This window comes from Hipposideros armiger, unplaced genomic scaffold, assembly GCF_001890085.2.
Source record: "Hipposideros armiger isolate ML-2016 unplaced genomic scaffold, ASM189008v1 scaffold_1060, whole genome shotgun sequence".
Classification (NCBI taxonomy): Eukaryota; Metazoa; Chordata; class Mammalia; order Chiroptera; family Hipposideridae; genus Hipposideros; species Hipposideros armiger.
This window is the reverse complement of record NW_017732410.1, coordinates 86007-94812: the sequence shown is the minus strand read 5'-3', so window position 1 is coordinate 94812 and position 8806 is coordinate 86007. Positions and strand designations below refer to the sequence as shown.

General features: G+C 40.9%; 1 protein-coding gene across 1 annotated transcript in view; it reads right to left on the bottom strand.

Moving 5' to 3' along the window:
* The window catches only part of CNIH3 (cornichon family AMPA receptor auxiliary protein 3), a 194322-nt gene that overhangs the window by 163787 nt on the left and 21729 nt on the right, over positions 1-8806 (bottom strand). Inside the window, exon 3 of the mRNA XM_019631994.1 lies at positions 6751-6812. The gene's annotated coding sequence lies outside the window, so the exon portion shown is untranslated. The remainder of the gene's footprint in view (positions 1-6750; positions 6813-8806) is intronic.

Genomic DNA, 8806 nt, shown 5'->3' with positions numbered 1-8806 from the left:
CCCAAACTCCTTCCCCGCTCCTCCCCTGTACTGCACCAGCACTTGATAACCTGGCAGTTCCCCTTCTGACTTTTCCCCAGACTCTCCCACAGGCAGACTGCCACCTGCATTCCAAACCAACTGCTTTAATTTACATAATTCCAATCGCTTTCATGGCCAGCTTCCTGTTTTTGTAAACTGTACAATTTTTTTCATTTCAGGAGAAGCAAGACCCTGGGCTCACAATCACCTTCTACCAACCTAGTCCCCCTGCCTCAAAGGACACAGGGAAGCATCGATCGGATGGTTTCCCTTCTTGTTTTAGAAACAGAAGCTTAAAAAACACCCAGTGGTTTCCACTCCGGAGAGTTTCATGCAAGCTTTGGACTTGACCGGTTGCTGGCTTCCTGCTGGCAGAAAGAAGTTTCAGGCTGAGTCACAGGAGAGCCAGGCCCAGCTTTGACTCATTAGTGTTGCTAATGACACCCCTGCCACCACCAACAACGACTGTCAACACTGCTCTGCTGGGGCCTCTGTGGGAGCCTGACCCTAGGAGAGCAAGAAACTGAGGCCACTTTCCTGGTTTTCTCTTCCACAGGGTGTAGCAGTAAGCAGCAGTGAGTACAGGCCAGGCAAGGCAGGCCTTGAGATAAGGAGGCCAGACAGCCAAGTCGGGTGGTTTCCAGGATGCCCAGGAAGGCCTCGCTGCTTCTAAATAACTTCCCACCCTCCCTTCCCACAGGGCCTGCAGACTCCTCACTCTGAGCTTTTTTAGTGAAAGATACAAATATAGCTGAAACAGGCCACTCACGCCCTAATACGATTAATGTGATGAACTCACTTTGGAAAACCCTAATCACTTGACAGAAGCAAATGGAAGCGATGCAGGAATGATAACCCAAAGACAACCAGGCCAGAAAAGGGAGGCAGGGAAGGGACACCCATGTCAACTGCTTCTCAGCTTTCCCCAGGACCAGGCTGGGCTGCAGGGTCAGCCACGGGGAAATCCCTCGCCCCCTTCCCCATGACTCTAGTGTGGGGGTTTCTCCTGATTCCAGGATTCTCTCGAGGGGCCTCAACAGACTGCAACCCACACAGGAGCTGCATTGTAAATGTGTGGATGAAATAAGGGGATGCCAAACCCTGCCATAACCACAACAAACAGGAAAGTTTACAGTCTTCATCCAGCTAAGTCTATCACATGCATTGTCTTGTTTCATCTTCCCAGCAACCTGGGAGATACAGCTTCGCCTGGTTCTAGAGATGGAGGGTGAAGATGACGTCACAAGTAAATGTGATCCCGCTTTTCTGACTCAAAGTATCATAAATACATCACGGTATCATTAATTCCTAGATTCATTAAAAATCAAGATAGTCACAAAACATCAAATTCACCATTTTAAAGTATAAATGTGGGTTTTAGTGGACTCGCCGTGTTGTGTGATCACCACGACGACGACCTAATTCCATGTGCCGGTAGCACTGAAATGGGCAGATGGGAAAGGCCTCCCCACATCACCCCTGCCCCACAGCTGAATGGGCCAGTCAGGTCCTCCTCCTCGGATGGATGGTAGAGAGGAGGCCGTCAGCAGAAGCCTGCGGAAGCAGAAGTTCTGAGGTACCAAGAACAAGGGAAGGTAGCTGCCCAGGAAAGGTCATGTTGGCGTATTAGATCAGAGATCAGCAAACGCCGGCAGCCGGGGGGGACAAGGGGCTGAGTCACTGGAATTACATGAGATCTCGAATCAGTTTTCACTTCCTAGGCCATATGTTCCATTCCACACGACAAGAGTGCATTCTCCTGCTTAGCTGTTACCTCTCCCCATGGATATCTCACGTCTTAACCTTGACTAAATGCAAACTGAGAGTCTCCACTTTTCTCCTCTAAGTCGGCTCCCTGCTCCCTCCGCCTCCATCGTTGGCCTGAAAACTATTCACTGGCCTTCTTTCATTTTCTTTAACTCGCTCTGCTCCACCGGGCGCCAGGGAATTTGCGGATGCTGAGGCCTCCACTGGGAATGCTTCTCCCCTTACCACTTCCCTGAGCCCCTTTTCTCCCCAGAATTCAAATGCTCTTCACCTAGAATGCCCACCCCTCCAGGGATCTCAGCTCAGTAGCACTGCCTTGGGGAGGACCCCTTGGAGCAGCAATGCCTCTTCTGTACTCTCATGGCTGCACAACTTCGATGTAACACCTGCCATTGCTGTAACAGTACACAGCTAGTGTGATCCCCTCATTAATGTCTATAGCTAGCTGGACTCAAACTTCACAGGGCAGTGACCTCATCTATTTTGGCTCACCTTTGCATCTCCAGCACGTAGAACAAAGCCTGACACCTAGTAGGGCAATAAATAGTTGATGAACAAATGAATTCAATATTGTTTCGTTTTGTTTAGGGATTGATCAATTGAGGTATAATTGACATATAACATTTGATTAGTTTCAGGGGTACAACATAATGATTCGGTATTTGTATATATTGCAAAATGATCACCATCATAAATCTAGTTAACATCTGTCATCACACATAATTACCAAAAAAAAATGTTTTTTCTTGTGATGATTAGGACACAATCCCTAAGAGTTCTCTAGGATAAAGTGGCTGCAAAAAGAACCTCGAAAGAACCACTATAAACTATAGAGTTAAACTATAGAAACCAGGATTTACCGACACCAGGATTTACCACATTGCTTCAGCCACAAGCAACGGTTTGGCAAGAATGTGGATTCAAAAATAGGGATTGTCAGGCGGTGGACTTGATAAACCAGTTGCTACTTTTGGTCGACTCTGTCATCCTCCCCTTTCTGCTTTCAAACTGTACGCTGAAGGAGGATCCACGTACATGACACTGACTACTATCAGACACATATTCTCTCAGCCTGTGGGTGTGAGCGCATTGGAAGGACACAGGGATAAAATGGGGGGAGGGGCTTGACACGCTAAGGAGACGTAAGTGGAATTAGTTCATTCTAATTACTCGGGCTAGACAGCTTTTCAAGGTGCTTTTTTAAAATCCTGTATGAAAATGATATGAGATCTAATTTTTCAAGGTCCTTTTAGTCAATTTTATCAGTAAGGGATGTGAAATACCAACATTGCTATTAAAATATTCAGAAATTCTATTAGCACCGCTTTTGACCCAACATCTGTAACAAGGCATGTTTGGAAATCAACCCTGGAGGCTTCTGAGAGACTGAAAGACATTATTACTTATTTTGCAGTTAATTTGAAGAATGACATCTGATTTTACATTGTCCTTTCTCATCAGATCAATGCATTCAAGATGATTGAATGTTAAAACGCTGCGGCACTGCAGCTAATTTACATAGCGTGTTGGTTCTGCGCAATGATAAGCACAGAGTAGGGTTAAGGAAGGAACTCTGACTGGTGTGGAGAGGAGGGTATGGCAGCTCATCCAGGTGTACACGAGGAGAAAGGAATTGCATCCTCTCCCTCCTCACGCGCCTCACCTCCAACCTCCACTCACAGCCTTAGTCCCACCCTCGTTACTGGGCTTCCAAGAGGGAATGGGATCAACCTGGATTCTCCCCAATACATGACAAGAGCAAATCTCCCCATTTACAATATTTTTACTATAACGGAAACAAATTCCTTGTGATACACCTTGCAACTCATCTGGGCACCCGGATGAGAAACTAAGTAAGGAGTTGATTGCTTTCCTGGAACAAAAAGATGCACTGGTTTCCAGCCCTTGTTTCCACATTATCACTCCCTGCTAACCAAGAGGATAATCTGACTTCCTTTCATCCTCTTTGTGGTTCTAGCTCCCTTCACACAATAGCTGTGTTCCTGAAAACCTGTGTGCGTTCTGTTTTTTTGGAAACAATACCAGGTTTGAAAAGCATGAAGGGAGCTGCCTGTTTAAAGGAATTCCACACTCAGCAAATATCAAAAGGATGGCTACAAAGACTTAGTGGCAACAATGAGAAACGCTTATGACTCACTGTCAAGAGGAAAAAGTCACAATCAAAATTGCGTGTACACTAAAATTAAAATGTCTAAATAACAGATATACACAAGATAAAATTTTGGAAGGGGATTTATAAAAAATGATAATAGTTACATTAGGGAGTTGGAATATGGGTTCTTCCTCATTCTACTTTCCAAACTTTCTGGAAAGATGTTTTTAAGACTAAAAATGTAAATTAAAAGAATTCTGGGATACATCTTATTTAAAAAGTTGAACAATAATTCAATTGTGCGATCAATCTGGATCTTTCTGTGATGAACTTCATTTAAATTGGGCAAATCTGATTTTTCAAAGGTTTTAAATCCATTAAAATAAATGTTAAATTTAACAATTAGAACCCTAAAGTCAATCAAAATTAGGATGTGAAGAAGAAAACTACTGATGAACTAGAAAAGGACTCACTTGCTCTGAACACAATTCCTGAAGCAGGTTTTGTGCACAGGACAGGCTGCGACAGGAACCTGTCTCTCACCTTTGTGCTTTGTTCTGTACTGGGAACCATCCCTCTTCTCTCTGCCCCTGCCCAGATGTTTACTTTTCATTATTTTTGCCAACAACAATCATACCCCTTCCTTGAGCCCTTGGGGCAGACTGAAACTACATTCAGAGAAGCCTACAGTTCTCCCTACTCACCCCCAAAATACATACATAAATGCACACACACACACACACACACACACACACACACACACACACACTAACCTTTCACCTCTCAGGGCCCCACATAGGTTTCCTTGACCTGCTGATTGACTAAGGATAACTTTAAAGGCCAAAAAATGGCTTGTATGCTTCCTTCATGCTCTGAAAATATAAAACTCTCGCATGTCAGTTACACAAATCAGTCCCCTACCCAACAATCTCTTCCATTACCCACCATATCACATTTATATGCAAAGACTTACTAAATAACTTTCAACAAACTGACCCCTTTAAAAAAATAAAAAGAAGAAAGCTTTTATTTCTAGCCTTAAAATACCCTTGTCGACTGGTGACAAATAAAACACACTTTATGGGGGCAACAGGTTAGCTCAGGTGGTTAGAGCGCAGTGCTCATAACACCAAGGTTGCCGGTTTGATTCCCACATGAGCCAAGGAGCTGCACCCTCCATAACTAGATTGAAACAACTACTTGACTGGGAGCTGATGAGTCCTGAAAAACACACTGTTTCCCAATAAAATTTCTAAAAGAAAAAAAAAAAAGAAAGAAAAATAAAACACACCTTATGGGATGAATTAAAGGCTCTGGGGGTGAAGGCCCTCTCTCACCAGGGAAGTCACTGACTAACTCCTATCTATAAGTTGATTGGCTAGCTCACTCTCCTCCATTCTGATACTGTTGGACATTACAATAAAATGGCCAAAGTCATTCAGTGTTGCCATCAACAAATGTCATCTGCTTTTCCCTTATACTTGCCTAAAGGATTCTGCCATAAACTCAGAAATAAAATCAAAACTTTTGGAAGTAACCTCTAAAGGAGATGCAATAAACACTGTAGCAGGTACCCTTAACTACTGATATTCCAGTGATTACACTCCTGAGGGCGGACTTCCCAGTCGGAACTGACTTCATTTCCACATACACCTGTTTGGTCTGTATCAGGGGATGTGGTTGAGATTTCCAGAACTACTAACACAAAAACAGATGGCTTCATGAAAGTAGGCTGCTGAGCCCAAGATCGGCAAAGTAAAAGTTAATTTCCTGGGATTAAGTGAACTGATTTAACTGTGTGGCTAATGTTCTATTTTGCGTAGTATATGAGGAAATATCCTTTTCCTTCTTCTTTATCTCTAACCACCAGCTTAACAGGATATATTTGTATAAACTGGAATAAAACATTCTTTACATGGTATGTTATTCCAACATCCATTCTTAGAATTCAGGGGGAAAAAAACCTTGTGAAAGTTCTCAGTATATATTTTGAAGTAGGAAACTGAAAGAAAAACTTAAAAATAGTGATTCTGTAGAATATATTAACAGACTTTATCTACAAGCTACCCAAGATAATAGTAATAATGGTTAAATATTATTCACAGTGTTTCACTAAGTTCCTCTAGTTTTCATGATCATGTAGTTATTAACTTAGGCTCAATAAAAATCACCCTCTTTCCCATAAGATTAAACTGGATAAAAATTTGCCACAATAAGCAAGACACAAACCATTAGGTATGACAAGTTACTACTAGGACCAAGGACTATGTTTTATCTATTAAAGGGAGATGCCTACAAACAATGTGGTGGTGACTGTTTAGCAACCAGCTCTCCAAAGGAAAAAGAAGCACTGCTGTGTGGCATTTGCCAATTTCTGTGGTGTAAATACTCCCATCATAGCCAGTTTCAACACGACATCACTGAACATGCAGTTGGGAAGAGACACGCAATAAATACCCCATTGTATATATAGTATTTCCACCACGAAGATATAATCGATGTGAATAACCTCAGGGACATATCTAAAAATAAAATGTCACCCAGTAATTAGGAAGTGATGGCTTTTGAGTATTTACTGCCACTAATTTAAATGTAATTTATTTAATTGTAAGTTATAAAGTTTCCTATCTAGGAACAGCTGTGTTTAACAAGCAGCTGACAAAGTTCCTGCAAATTTAACAATCAGCTCTTGTTGACCAGTAAGAGCCAGTTCCAGCATACCACTCCCAGATAATTGTCCTGGAACTATCCTATGGCTTACAGAATATCAGCTTTACAGGTAATAAAGAGTTTCCTAGCAGGTCAGGAAATTGGCAAACTTGAGAGTCTCCAAGAAAGGATATACTTACAGGCCACGGCAGGCAGACCTCATTGGAGCAAACTGGATGGTCCTTGTTCTTTACCTCAGCAGCTGAAAAGGCAATAAAATAATTCTGATACATTAAAGTAAATTATAGCTGCAGAGGATTTACAAGTGAACTCTTAAACCAGAATGGCTCTGGTTATAGTAATATGTAACAAGGATGTCCTCGTATATTAACATCGCTTATACAAGATGTAAATAAAACCGGTTAAATAAAACAAAATACCAAATGAGTTACACTGAATCAGAAAATCTCAAGACAATTTATGAGGTCAAATCTGCATGTTAGAGTGAGACTTGACAACAAGGAGAGATTGTGGGAACACAGCACCCTGCTAAGCTGCTGTTACGGGACTTACCTCCCACCTGAACAGTGGTGCTGGCTGGGATTGTGATCACTTTGAACCCAGATTTAAAAAAAAAAAAAACAGGGCTTAATTTCAGTCCCCAAAATATGAAAACCTTGAACCTTTCCTGAAGGTCACTGACTCCCTAACAAAAAAGTCTCTATCCCTAAGTTTTGCAACGCTGATGTCTGAAGATATGTGTCAACCTTTGTAAATATTAAACTCATGCAAGAAAATTACTGTTTTTCTTCATAAACATATTGATGGTAAACTCAGAGATTCGGTAATTTTTTCCCTTTAAATACATGTTGCATTTTTTATTTGATGAGCCTGTCTTTCTAAAGCCTGAACTCCCTTGCAAACCTCTCTATAAGTAAAATTTTTTCCTTTCTAAATGTTTTTTCTCTGAGTCTTTCTTTGAGAGTAATTTGCTTATTTGTCCTTATTTTTTTTGGCCCAACATACCTATCTAGTTTTTCTGCTCCTGTCATGGCCATGTGGTCCTGTTGGACCTCCTCACAGATAACAACTACAGTATAAACTCTGGGCAAAATATAAAAATAACTCTCTGAAGACATTGGAAAGCAACCAAAAAATGGTAGATACTGGTAGAGTCAACATTTGGATGAAGGAAAATCACTGAGTGAATTTCCCATTTTTGATGGCATTTATCCTGAGGGAAGGCCTCAAATTGCATTATGCATGGCAGCTAAACGTCAGAAAGAAAACCCAAAGTCTTACTGGGTTGAAAAACCAGAGGACAGAGTTTGAGGGAAACACAGATGCTGGAAAGCAAAGAGGGAAGTCCTAAAAAGTAGACAGCCCGAAAGGAAGAGGCCCAAACTGTGTGTATGAATTCCGCCCAAATCTGTGGCTGATTCCAGAACTACACAAGTGTGAGGCAGACTGGAAGCAGCCCAGCTAAGACTAAAAGAATTGAGCAGAAATTTGAGCTGTCATTCATAGCAAGGAAGACAAAGTTTATAGTTTGAATTCAGCCAAGTTAACTGCCTACTATTAAAAAAAGAAAACATACTCTTCAGGGAAATGTAGCTGAATTGAAAAATCTCTACAACATATCATTCACAATGTCCAGGATACAGCTCAAAATTATTGAACATTCAAAGAAACAGGAAGACATCACCTATACTCAAGAAAAAAAATCAAATCAATAAAGATCAACCCTGAAATGATTAATACATTGGAATTAGCAGACAGAGTTATAAAACAATTATTTTAACTAAGCTCAAGTCATCAAGGAAACTATGCCTGTAATTAATGAAAAAATAGAAACTATCAGCAGGTAACTAGAAATTATAAAAAAGAACTAAATAGAAATTCTAGAACTGAAAAATATATATCTGAAATGTTAAAAATCACAGAATGAAGATGACAGAAGAAAGAGTCAGTGAACTTGAAGACTGATTAATAGATTAATTATCTACTCTGAAGAGCAGAGGAAAAAAAGATTTAAAAATTAACAAAGCTTCAAGAAACTGTGGGACATTATCAAAAGATTTAACATATGTACAATTGGATTCCCAAAAGGAGAAGAGAATAAGATGAAGCAGACAAAATATTAGTGGTAATAATGGCCAAACATTTCTCAAAATTGCTATGTTCCTCTCTGGACTGCAAGACCAATGAAAGCAAGGGATTCTGAGTTATAATTTTCTTTAGTCATCCACGTAGCAA